This window comes from Pteronotus mesoamericanus, unplaced genomic scaffold (genome assembly GCF_021234165.1).
Source record: "Pteronotus mesoamericanus isolate MK-2021 breed Mesoamerican mustached bat unplaced genomic scaffold, CSHL_Meso_final scaffold_1135, whole genome shotgun sequence".
Classification (NCBI taxonomy): Eukaryota; Metazoa; Chordata; class Mammalia; order Chiroptera; family Mormoopidae; genus Pteronotus; species Pteronotus mesoamericanus.
This window is the reverse complement of record NW_026555300.1, coordinates 550370-562290: the sequence shown is the minus strand read 5'-3', so window position 1 is coordinate 562290 and position 11921 is coordinate 550370.

Genomic DNA, 11921 nt, shown 5'->3' with positions numbered 1-11921 from the left:
TATTTTGAGATGCTGTAAATCTCATAAATCTTTTTGTGGTTGTTACCTTAAAAAAAATAAAAAGAGTATGCATGTAATGATAAACACTAAATTAAAGCTAGTGTTTATTAGTCTTTGATCTCCTGTAAAATTTTTGCGTATGAGGGGAGAGTTACATTGTAGAAATATAACAGAATATAACACACATTCACGTGACTCTTGTAAACTTCCTTGAAAATACAGAAAGTTATGTGTATATCCGTATCATGTGTGGGATACGATGAGAATTTACAGGAACAAGGCCTGATTGAATCCTCCATATCGAAAGCCGATGATCTCTAGGAAATAAACGTAGGGGCTTCATTTTCCAAAGCAAACAAAAATGAAGACAGGGTTCTTTCCAGATGAAATGCAATGACTGTTTTCAAATGTCTCAATAATTCCCTGCTAGACCCTTGTTAATGACGAAGGAAACCATTAACTGCATAGTAAAGATACCACCTCAGCCAAATGAATGTCAGGTGCAATGAAACAATGGGTATCAGGTGACTGAAGCACACACAAGGAAATATCATCCCTGCTGTGACATTACTGGGCGGGGGAGGGGGGACCTGACCAGAAATCGGTGTCCTGGCTGGCGGGGCTCAGTGGATTGAGCACCAGCCTGCAAACCCAAAGGTGCCTGGGTCGATTCCCCTTCAGGGCACAGGGCAGGGTTGGTAGCCAGGTCTGTGATTGGAGTGAGAGACAACTGATCGATGTCTTTCTGGCACATGGATGTTCCTCTCCCTCTTTTTCTCCTCCATTCTTCTCTCTCTCAAAATAATTAAATTAAAAAAAAAGAAAAAAACTCTTAAAAGACATTTAGAAAGAAATCATTACCTGAAAGTGTTAACAAAGAAGCATTAATTTTTGCCAATGTCAATGCACGTGCACTTCCTATGTGTTGAACACAAAGACTAGTGCACTTCAACAGCAAGACTTTTGTACCAAATTAGGGAGCAAGTCTCTTTTATCAAATCTTCTTTGTCAGAACTTTCTGAGCTAGCCTGACCAGTAATATGAGCATTTTTTTTTTACCCCTGTCTACAGAGCTGATGCTGCAGCCACATGAACCTAAAACCTACATTTCCCTTCTTCGTTAATACCCGAGCCTGTGACACCCATCCCGACAGGGCTGTTGGATATGGGTGAGTTCTCAGGTAGATCTCTCAGAAAGGGGATGATTTCCGTAGTTGAAAGTTATTAATTAAAGGGAGGAATTCTTCATGGCTTTGGGGAGCCTGGATAAATACAGAAATGAAAAAAAAAAAACTACAAAAAACAAAGGAAAGCAAAGGAGAGAAGAAAGAAATGTAGAGAAAGCTCTGGGACAAAGAGGGCAAGTACAGAAACTGCTCACCTTGACAATCATAAGAAGAAAGGAAAGAATTAAGTAGACAATAAAAACCTCACTAGATAAAAACATCAGAAGCTGAGAAATAAATGTTGCAGGTTCTCAATCCACTGATGTTACGCAGTAAGGCGAACGTAGCTTCTGACACACTACACATCATTTACCTGGGAAGCAGCCATGTCCTCCTGGTCCTGCACTTAAAATGTGGCTTGTTTTCTCAGGCGATGATATGCTGGGGAGTCACGTCTGCATTCTGAGAACGTGCCTTCAAAGGTTTCCGCGCAGCCCGTTTATCTGCTTCTAGTGCACTCACGAGTGGAAGGACCTGAAAATGCTGGAAAGGTCACCCTGCCCTGCCCTTGGTCACAGCAGCCTCAGGTTGGTAAGCTTGTAAATGCAGAGCACCCTGGCAGTCTTTTCTTTCTTCTTTTCAGGTGCTCTTTCCCCCACACAAGTCCACAAATTCATACGGCAACAAGAACATGCACTGCTCTCCTCAATCCCAGACCCACCACAGCACCCCGCTGCCTCCCCCAGGGAAAGCCTGCTCCCAGGTCTTAAAAAGGCATGACACAGCCCTGGCCGCTGTGGCTCAGTGGAATAAGCGATGGCTTTGAACCGAAGAGTCACCAGTTAGAATCCCAGTCTGGGCACATGCCTGGGTTGCAGGCCAGGTCCCCAGCAGGGGGCACATGGTAAGCAACCACACATCGACATTTCTCTTTCTCCCTCCCTTCCCCTCTGTCCAAAAATAAATAAATAAAATCTTAAAAAATAAACGCATGACACCATATCTTTTCTTCCCCCTTCTACCTACAGATAACTTTTGTCCTTCCTTTCTACTAAGTTCCAAGGGCCCTCCTTCTTTTGTTTTTCTTTTAAAGAGTCTATTTCTTTATTCTCATAGTCACTAATCCAACAAATCACATAAAGGGAAGGAAAAAGCTGCTAAATATCAGTCGAAAGGTGAAGCTATGTTCTGACTGCAGTAAGTTCATAGGCATCTTTACGAAGTGCACAGTGAAACAGCCTGATATTATTTACCAGGGACCCATGGATGTTCCAACATATGGTAAATAGTAGAAAGGATGCAGGGCTCCGAATTTAAGTTAGACACAGTATGTTCAAAGGAACACTATCTGTCATTATTTTATTTTTATTTATTTACATACAGAGAGACGGGAAGGGAGGGAGGGAAGAAGAGAAACAACCAGCAAGAGATTCTGATGCCTCTCACACGCCCCCAAGCAGGGACCTGTTCAGCAGCCGGGCACGTGTCTTTCCTGGGAATAGAACCCTCGACCCCTCAGTTTGCAGCCAGGCACTCAATCTGCTGAGCCACACTAGCCAGAACTGGATTTATTTTTTAATTTAATGACTTCGAAGATCAAAGTTTTGCTCTGATGGTGCGGCTCAGTGGATTTAGCATCCTGCAAACTGAGAGGTCACTGGTTAAATTTCTGGTCAGGGCATGTGCCAGGGTGCAGTCCGCATCCTCACTTGGGGGCTTGCAAGAGGCAAATGATTGATGTTGCTCGCACACATTGATGTTTCTCTCCCTCTCCCTCCCTTTCCCTCTCTGGAAAAGAAAAATAAATGAAATCTTTCAAAAGAGAGAGATTTCACCAATTCTCACTTTAAAAGTTAACTATTAACAGAAAAAAGATTCACCAGACTAAGATTTATCTCAATGTTTTTAAAAATAAATTCAATGTAAGAGGCAGAAAGAAAAAATACAATGGAGAAAGGAAGAAAAGAAAAGAACCAATGGTTTAATATTCCTGGGGAAAGAATCATGTGGTAACAGACTCCCAGGTCACCTCCCTCTTGCCATCCCAGGACAGAAGAAGGGACCCATGACTGGCACGCACATCTCTGACCTCTAAGGGAATAAAGGGCTGCAGTCAGAAGCGTTCACTATAAAACGCACAAGCTTTACAAAATGGACATTTGTAATTCTAATTCAAATGTATTTGAGTGAAACAATTCAACAAATGTTAGACAGTGATGGATGATAAAACCATAAGCTGATACCGCACAACTTAATCATCCACATTCAGGTTCCCTCTCTCTTCCTGCTGCCCTGTTATTTCTCCGTATGGCTCTATTTCTGTCTCTTCCCTGTTTCTCTGCACTTTTGTCCTTTCCTGTGTTTCCCCTCCCCTGCTTTGTCTCCTCTTTTCTGTTTCGGTCCCTACACCTGTCCCGAGAATCTCATAAAACCTATTTCACCTTCAGCCGCTCTTTCTCCCTCACCTTTCTGATTGTACCCGTCTCCTTCACCTCCTCCCCCGCCATTCCTGTGTCCCCTCCGCGGCCCTTGTTAGTCTTCCCGGTCACCCCCCCGTTGGCTGACTTCACTGCTGTTTCGCCCTCGGATCCGTCTCCCCAAACTCTCTCTCCACCCCTGCTCTCGCTCCCCCGACTCCTCTCCTCGGAACCACTGCCTCCGTCTGAAGCGCCTCGCCCGTTGCCGCCCCGCGCCCGCTCACAGGCCCCTCGCCCTCTCAGCTCCCGTCGTCTCCGGGGCTCCTCCGTCTCCTCGGCTTTCCTCCCGTCTTCTTCCTCGGGCTCCTTTCCCCAGGTACCCTTTCACTCACACGTCGCGGTCCCGTCCCTCCCACGTCTCTCGTAGGGCCTCTCACGGACCTTTCTCCCCTCACGTGTCCCTCTCTCTCACTGCGCCGCGGGATCCCCTCACAGCCTCGTTCCGCCGCTTTCCCGGCCGCCCCCTCGCAGTCACCGCTTTCACACAGTCCCTTCCGCGAGGGGCAGGTCGCCTCTTCTGGGGACACCGTGTTTTCCCCTCCTAAATCCCACCCCATGGAAAGCGTGCTCTTCCTGGATTCCGGTCACTTAGTACATGGGGGTGGGGTAAGGGAAGGTCTCACGGGGGGCGCATTGCCGACCCCCGGGTCCGGGTGCAGTCAGCCCAGAGCGACGAGACGGGGAGGGGCGCAAAGGACCGCGGAGCGTCCACGCGCCGGGGTCTCTCACGGACCCGGGACTCACCGCTGTAGGAGGCTCGGGCAGGGATTTCAGCGTCTGCACTGACCCTCAGCCTGTCCTGCTTAGGAATGAGGCCTTGGGAAATTAATCTCAATCGCGGAAACCCTAACCGCGAAGAGCCGCGTGACTTTCTGCAGTTGCTCGTCTAGTCTAAGAGACTGCGCGTGCTCCTCACCCGTCACGTGGATGGGCCGGTCAGAGCCTGAGCTGAGAGCTCGGAAGCCTGGCCGCGGCGGGGGCGGGGGCGGGGGCGGGCGCGGGGGCGGGCGCGTGGGGGGGGAGGGGAGTGCTCTGTCCTGCAAAGGGCCAGGCCCGGAGGGGAAGGGCCAACGCTGGGGCGTGGCCTGGCCGGCGTTCCACCTGGATCTCCTTGGTGGTCTAGTTTCCGTAGTCATTGCTTTTGACTTACCCACATAATTAATCCTAATGTTTGTAATATTTCTTTCCACACTTAGTATTTTGGTGACCCTCGAATGCTTAAATTTTAGCTAAGATCTTTACCACGCAATGGGACCTTCCCTGTGGACTGTCACATTCCTCCATCTTTACAAAATGGAGCTGGGAAAGAGAAGGGGACGTTCTGAGTGAGGGGTCTGGGCAGAGCTCTCTAACAGCAGGGCTGGAGGCCTCACAGGAAGCCAGGCAAGCACACTGACAAAGAGGGAGTGAATGAGTGCCCCCTGTGTACCTGCCTTGGGAGAGGCCTGAACTTCCCTGGGCTTTGCCTCCCAAGTTTCTTTTCCAGGTTTAAAAATCCTGGTGCCAGCCCTGGCTGGTGCGGTTGAGGCTCAGTAGATTGAGTGCCGGCCCGTGAATCAATCCAAGGGTCACTGGTTCCAGTCCCAGGCTAGGGTACTCTGCCTGGGTTGTAGGCCAGGCCCCCAGTAGGGGACCTGGGATAGGCAACCACACGTTGTTGTTTCTCTCCCTCTCTTTCTCCCCCCCTTCCCATCTCTAAAAATAAATAAAATCTTTAAAATAGATAAATGAGTAAAAATGCTGGTATGAGAGCAGAAAAGTTGGCGTTTGTGCTCCTTGTCTCCACCCCACCCAATATTAGAGATAGGGATGGGCTCTCTATGGGTGCTTTACTTAGATAGCTGAGGATCTGAGGAGACATAGGGTTAGGTACCCTAAAAGACCATCTTATATTTCATTTCAAACCATCTTTTTTTTATAAGGTAGGAAAAAGTGTAGTCAAAGGTGTACAGAATTCAGGGGAAAAAAAATGTAGGTACGGGGTTTGGGATTAAGGGAAAAGATCAATCAGGTGAAAGTTGTAGTCCCACAATCTCTCTAGCATCTGCTCATCTCTTGATGGGTGGTTCTTTATCCATGACCTGCGCGGCAGAATGATCCTCTCAGAGAACAGTGGCTCAGATATCATCTTGATTTCTTTCAGTCCTTCTCGGAACAAAGGTCAAATTGCTTGTGGTTCCCTGGAGTCAGAGTGGGTCATATCCTCAGTTACTGAAATAATAGCTTTTTATATGCATTAATTACTAAGCTTATTAACTATTACTTAAAACTAAAATTTTCCAACTCGAGTTACCCCTTCAGCCCCCACTGTTAGTTCAAACTACCTTATTTCTATGAGATCAGATTCATATAGAAGTAATCATTTCACTGTTGAGCATGTATCTTAGCAGTAGACAATGTGGTAGGAGGTTTAGGAATACACTTAATTGCAGAACCACATAAGAGGGGGCATTTAGACAAATCAATACAAAAGAATCCCTTTGTTTTATCTTGGATACTTCTTCCTTTACTTGCTTTACCTTATGCTCTGAGCTGTGAATTACCAGTTAGTTTGTAACAGCAGAGTCCTTTAAGTTCTTCACATATGTGATTGTGTCTGAAAAGGAGGTCATCATAGTTGTGTAATTTTCTTTTTTCTAAAGATACTATTTATTTTTTAGGATGAGGGAAGGCAGTGAAAAAGAGGAGAAGAGAAACATCAACATGTGGTTGCCTCTCACAGGCCCCAACTGGGGATCTAGCCCACAACCCAGGCAGGCATTGCGGAATAGAACCTACAACTTTTCAGATCTCAGGCTGTTGCTCAACACGCCGGGCCACACTGGCCGGAGCCATAGTTGTACAATTTTCTAATGATACTTCTCTAACTTGTCCTAGTTCTGGACTGATGAGACATATGTCTTGAGAGATGGCATTCGTATTTTTTGCCATAGCACAGTGTAATCTTATTTCTATATTTAAAAAGGTTACCATGCCTGGCATTAGAAATATAGTCACTCCTGGCTGGTGTGGCTGAGGGGATTGAGTGCCGGCTTGTAAACCAAAGGGCCACCAGTCCAATTCCCAGGCAGGGCACATGCTTGTGTTGTGCGCCAGGTCCTCAGGTGGGGGTGAATAAGCGGCAACCACACACTGATGTTTCTCTTCTTCTCCTTCTCCCTTCCTTGCCTGCACTCTCTCTAAAAATAAATAAAATTTTTTTAAAAAGGGAAATATAGTCAAAGATATATATTCCATGGAACAAAAAAGGTGCAAATCACTGTTATAAGAAGGTGCAAGGGAGAGTACCCAGTGAGCCTGGGTGTTGTAGAGCTTCTGAGGCATAAACACTGTCAGTCTTGCTAGAGATCATGCTTCCCTGGAACTATATACGAACTATATACTGGAACACAGGAATAAACAGTCCTTCTATATGTGATTGATAGCAACCATCCTGCAGGCAATTTGATGTGGCCAAAGGCATAAGATACATTAGTAGTGGTGTTGCAACTCATTTCCATTGTCTGCTGAAAGCACAAAACTGTTTTTAGTACAGTTGACCAAAGTTGTACACTTTTCCCCCTGGAACTACATTAATGACTTTCAAGGAAAACATTTCCCTGTCCTTTAGGGTTACCATGCATTCTCTCCCAATTATAAATATCAGAGGTTATGGTCTTTTTGATATGCCGAAACAAAGTATAATTTCGAAGGCTTTCTAGGAAAGTACAAACACCCACAAGACATGAAGTGAAAGTTTGTTTGATGTAGGTTCCTCCTGCAACACAAACTAAGAGATGTTTAGAAACTTTTTTGCTAAATGTACCCAAATACTTTCATCTCATTTTGATGGGGGGCTCAAATGTTGAGTTTCAGATAATTAATGTATGTAAAAAGCTATTGTTTCAGGAACTAAAGGCATGACCCACCTTGACTCCAGGAGACCATAAGCAGTTCCACCTTTGTGCCTCAGGAGGTCTCAAGCAATCGAAGATGGTATCTGAGCCACTGTACTCCAGGGTGAGGTGCTCACCATCTAGGACGCAGATGAAGACCACTGCGTAGGACACAGATTGAAGAATAATGCAGCTTTTTATCTGATTAAACTTTTCCCTGAATTCCAAACCCCTTACCTATACTTTCCTTCTTCTTATAAAAAGGGTAGGTTTAAAATGGAATTTAAGACAGTCTGTTAGGGTACAAACCCTGCCCCCGGCCCCCCGGCCCATCTTCTCAGGTCACAGGCCATCTGAATAAAGCGCTCATACAGATTAAATCCCTGTCTCTGCTTAATGGGTCTGCTAGGTGACAGGCAGCACACACACTGGCTTTTCTGGTTTCAATTTGAAAGGAATAAATTCTCCACGAAATAAGGTTAAACAAAAATGAAAAGAACATATGTCATTGTTTTCAAAGGACAACTTTCAGGTCTTGTGGTTGGGCAGTCCATTGTTCTCCTGGTGTTTTCTTTACTCTGGTGTGATGAATTTAAGTTTTATTCATTCTAACTTCACTGAGGTTGGGCTGGTGAGAAGTATGTCCTGAGGTCCAGTTCACTTTTCTTCTAGTAAGCTCTCTGGGGATGTTATCTTCCAAGGGTTAAGTAGAGCCTTACCTCCAGGCTCAAAGGAATGCAGGGAACTTGTAGGCAGAGGTGTCTAATCCAAGCAAGGTCATTAATTACAGCTAAGTTCTGACTTAAATGTTGTACTTTTTCTTTACCTTCACTTCTTGATCTATATTCATCTCTCCCACCCCAATCATAAGCTGAAATGGTTGCCTGTACACAATTTCCTAAGGATGCAATTGAATCCCACTTCGAGGAGTCACCCTTATCCTGAGCAGGGCAATAAGTAAAACTCGATCTCAGTGGAGATGAGTTTCTTGAATTAGTTTGGCTACATTTTCCTTCAAGGAGTGATTCGCCTTCTTTACCTTCCCAGAAGCCTGAAGTCTCCATGCTGTGCCGAGTCTCCACTTGCTTCCTAAAAAGCTATTAATCTGCTGTGTGATTTCTGAAACAAAAGCAGGTCCATTATCACCCTGGATGCTGCTGGGTAGGCCAAAGCAAGGAATTATTTCCTTCGGTAAGGCTTTTACTACCTCCGAGGACTTCTCAGTTCTAGTAGGATAGACTTCCACCCATCCTGAAAAGGTGCTGACAAAGACTAACCCTCAGGCCCCGAGTATCTGGGTGTATTCTATTTGCCAGTTCTTGAATGGGCACTGTACTTGGTATTGTTTCCTTTCTTCTTTTTAAAAGATTTTATTTATTTATTATGTTATGTTATTTATTTATTGAGACATAGAAGAGAGGGAGACAGGGAGAGAAACATGGATCTCTTGTCTCTCACGTGTCCCTAATCGGACACCTGGCCTGCAACCCAAGCATGTGCCTTGACTATGAATCAAACTAGTGAGTCTTTAGTTTGTGAGACGATGCCCAACCCACTGAGCCACACTGGTCAGGGCTTTCTTTTGATGGAGCACTGTCTTGGGGCTGTTCTTCTGGCACACTGCCCATCTAGCAATTATTTTCCTACGGCTTTAGAAATTCCAGAACCTGTGAACTGTGGTTTAATATAGGCTGTTAAAGAGCCCCTTCCATAGTGACTTCCCTCCTGCAAATGCTTCCTGACTGGATCTACTGTTGTTCAGGAAGCAGTGTGACTCCTTTCTTATTCTTTCTCCAACTACTATCAGGACCTTCATCAAAAGCCCAGCTCTTAGATTTCTCTTAGTCTGCAGTGAATCCTTAAGGTCAAATTGTGACAAGTCTACAACAGGTAACAAAGGCATCATAAGGGTTCAATTAGCAGCCTCTTTCACTGCCCCATCAGCCAGATTGTTTCCTCTAGCCACATTAGTGTCCTCTTTCTGATGCCCCAGGCAGTGCATGACTGCCACCTCTAAAGGTACCTGAACAGATTCTACAAATTTTTAATTTTACCTGCATACTTGATCTCCATTTTATTGGATGTTAATAGTCTTCTTCCCTTCCAGATGAAACCATGTGCATGCCCAATCAGGAAAACGTACCACGAGTAGGCATACCCATTCGCTCTCTTTTGCTGTGACACTTTCAGTGCCCTCCGCAATGCAATCAGTTCAGCTTTCTGAGCAGAGGTTTCCTGCGGCAAGGCGCTGGCCTCCACTACTCCTTCAACACTCACTACTGCAAAACCAGCCTTTCTGTTTCCTTTGTCCATGTAACTGCTTCCATCTGCATATAGAGTCCAGTCTGCCTCTTCTAGAGGATGGTCTGGTAAAGCAATCCTGCTAGAATAAACCTTCTTCGTGATCTGAGCACAGGCGGCTCAGATATCATCTTGATTTCTTGGGGCACAAAAGTGGAATTGCTCCTGCTCTCCTGGAGTCAGGGTGGGTCACAACTTCAGTTCCTGAAACAATAGTTTTGTTCTGTTTTTTACATGCTTTAAATACTAAGCTTATTAACTATTACCTAAAACTTAAATATCCCAACTCTTGAGGTCCCCCATCAACATGAAGGCAGAAAGAAAAAAGTCACAGTTTGGTCTCCACGTAGGAGCTTATTGCTCCTGACTCTGTGACAAAAGAGAGGAGAGAGGGGCACTTCCAGCATTTCCACATCCTTCCGCTGGTGACGGTGAAGGGATTAGAGAAAAGGGCTGTGCTGAGGCCTTTGAAGATGCATCCTCAAAATGCCAACTAGACTACTGAGCATGTTATTGCCTGAGAAAACCACCCAGAGCAGGAGCAGGATTAGGATGACATGGCTGCGCCTCAGGGAAACATTGTGTCCTGGGTCAAAGGCTATGACTACTTTTCCTCCTAACATGAGTGGATTTAGAACTTGCAACCTTTACTTCCCTACTTCTGATGATCTTGTCCAGCGAGATTGTTCTCCTGGACTTATTCCTTTTCTTGTTATGATTGTCAGCATCAGCAGTTTATATACATTTCTCCTTTGTCCCAGAGCCTTCTCTGCATTATCTTTATCTACACTGTCCAAGGTGAAGAATTCTGCCTTTAATTGAAGACCTTCAACTACTCCCCTGGCTGGTGTGGCTCTGTGGTTTGAATGTCAACCTGGGAAGCAAAGATGGCCAGTTTGATTCCCAGACAGGGCACATGCCTGGGTTGTGGGCCAGATCCCCAGTTGGGGGCCGGTGTGAGGTGACCACACTTTGATGTTTCTCTTTCCCATTCTCCCTCCTTTCCCCAATCTTTAAAAATAAATAAGTATCTTTTTAAAAATAAAAGAACCACCTGTCAACACATGAAAGGATGGTAGAGAGATTGCTGGACTTTACCTTCTATCTCAGTGACCTTTAGCATTAATCCCAAACTTTTTATCTGCATTTCCCTCCACCCGCAATTTCAAACCCCTTACCTACACTTTTTTTCTCCTTATAAAAAAGGCTCGCTTACAATGAAATGTAAGATGGTCTGTTAGTGTATGTAATCCACCATCTGAATAAAACTCCCATAAAGATTGAATCTCTGTCTCTATTTCTTGGCGATGGTGGTGTCGGGCAGAATGAATGCCAAGTTTTCCAGATTCAAGAGCGGCATTTTTTTAAAAAAGATTTTTATTCATTTATCTTTACATTGAGAGACGGGGAGGGAGAAAAAGAGGGAAGCATCGGTGTGTGGTGGCATCTCGCGCGCCCCCCGCTGGGGGCCAGGCCTGCAACCCAAGCAAGTGCCCTGATTGGGACTCCTACTGGCGACCCTTTGGGTCACAGGCCCGCACTCAAGCCACTAAGCCACACATGCCAGGACTATAGCAGCATTTTTAAACGTGAAAATTACTTTGAAAGCAAAGCTTCTGGAAGTGGAAGAGTGGAGGCTCCTTCCCAACACGTCCATACAAGGTACTCATTCACTTCCTAATTGTCACTGCACATGCCTGCCCATTTCTCAGGCTCAGCCTCCTGTCCCCAGCACTATGCTCAGAGGCTGCCCCTAGAACCTTCCCTTTCCCCTCCCAGGGCCGTTTTATAGACTCAGGAAGGTGACAGTCCAGGGGAAAGACTGAGTCACAAGGGGTGGCAAATATCATATGGGAAATGTAATCGTTGGAGGGTCACCAAAGTACGAATTTTGAAAACGAATGTTACAAATGCTAGGAATACCTGGGTGGGTATAGAAAAGCACTGAAGAAGGAAGGCTATAACCAAGGAGAGCTAGCTGGAACGGAGAGCCCCGGCCATGGCACTGTGACCGCCCTTCCCTTTTCGAATCTCTGCACGCGACTAGCCCTTTTCGAACCTCCCCAACCCCGCCTCCCAGCTACCGCGCCGCTCGGGTGTCA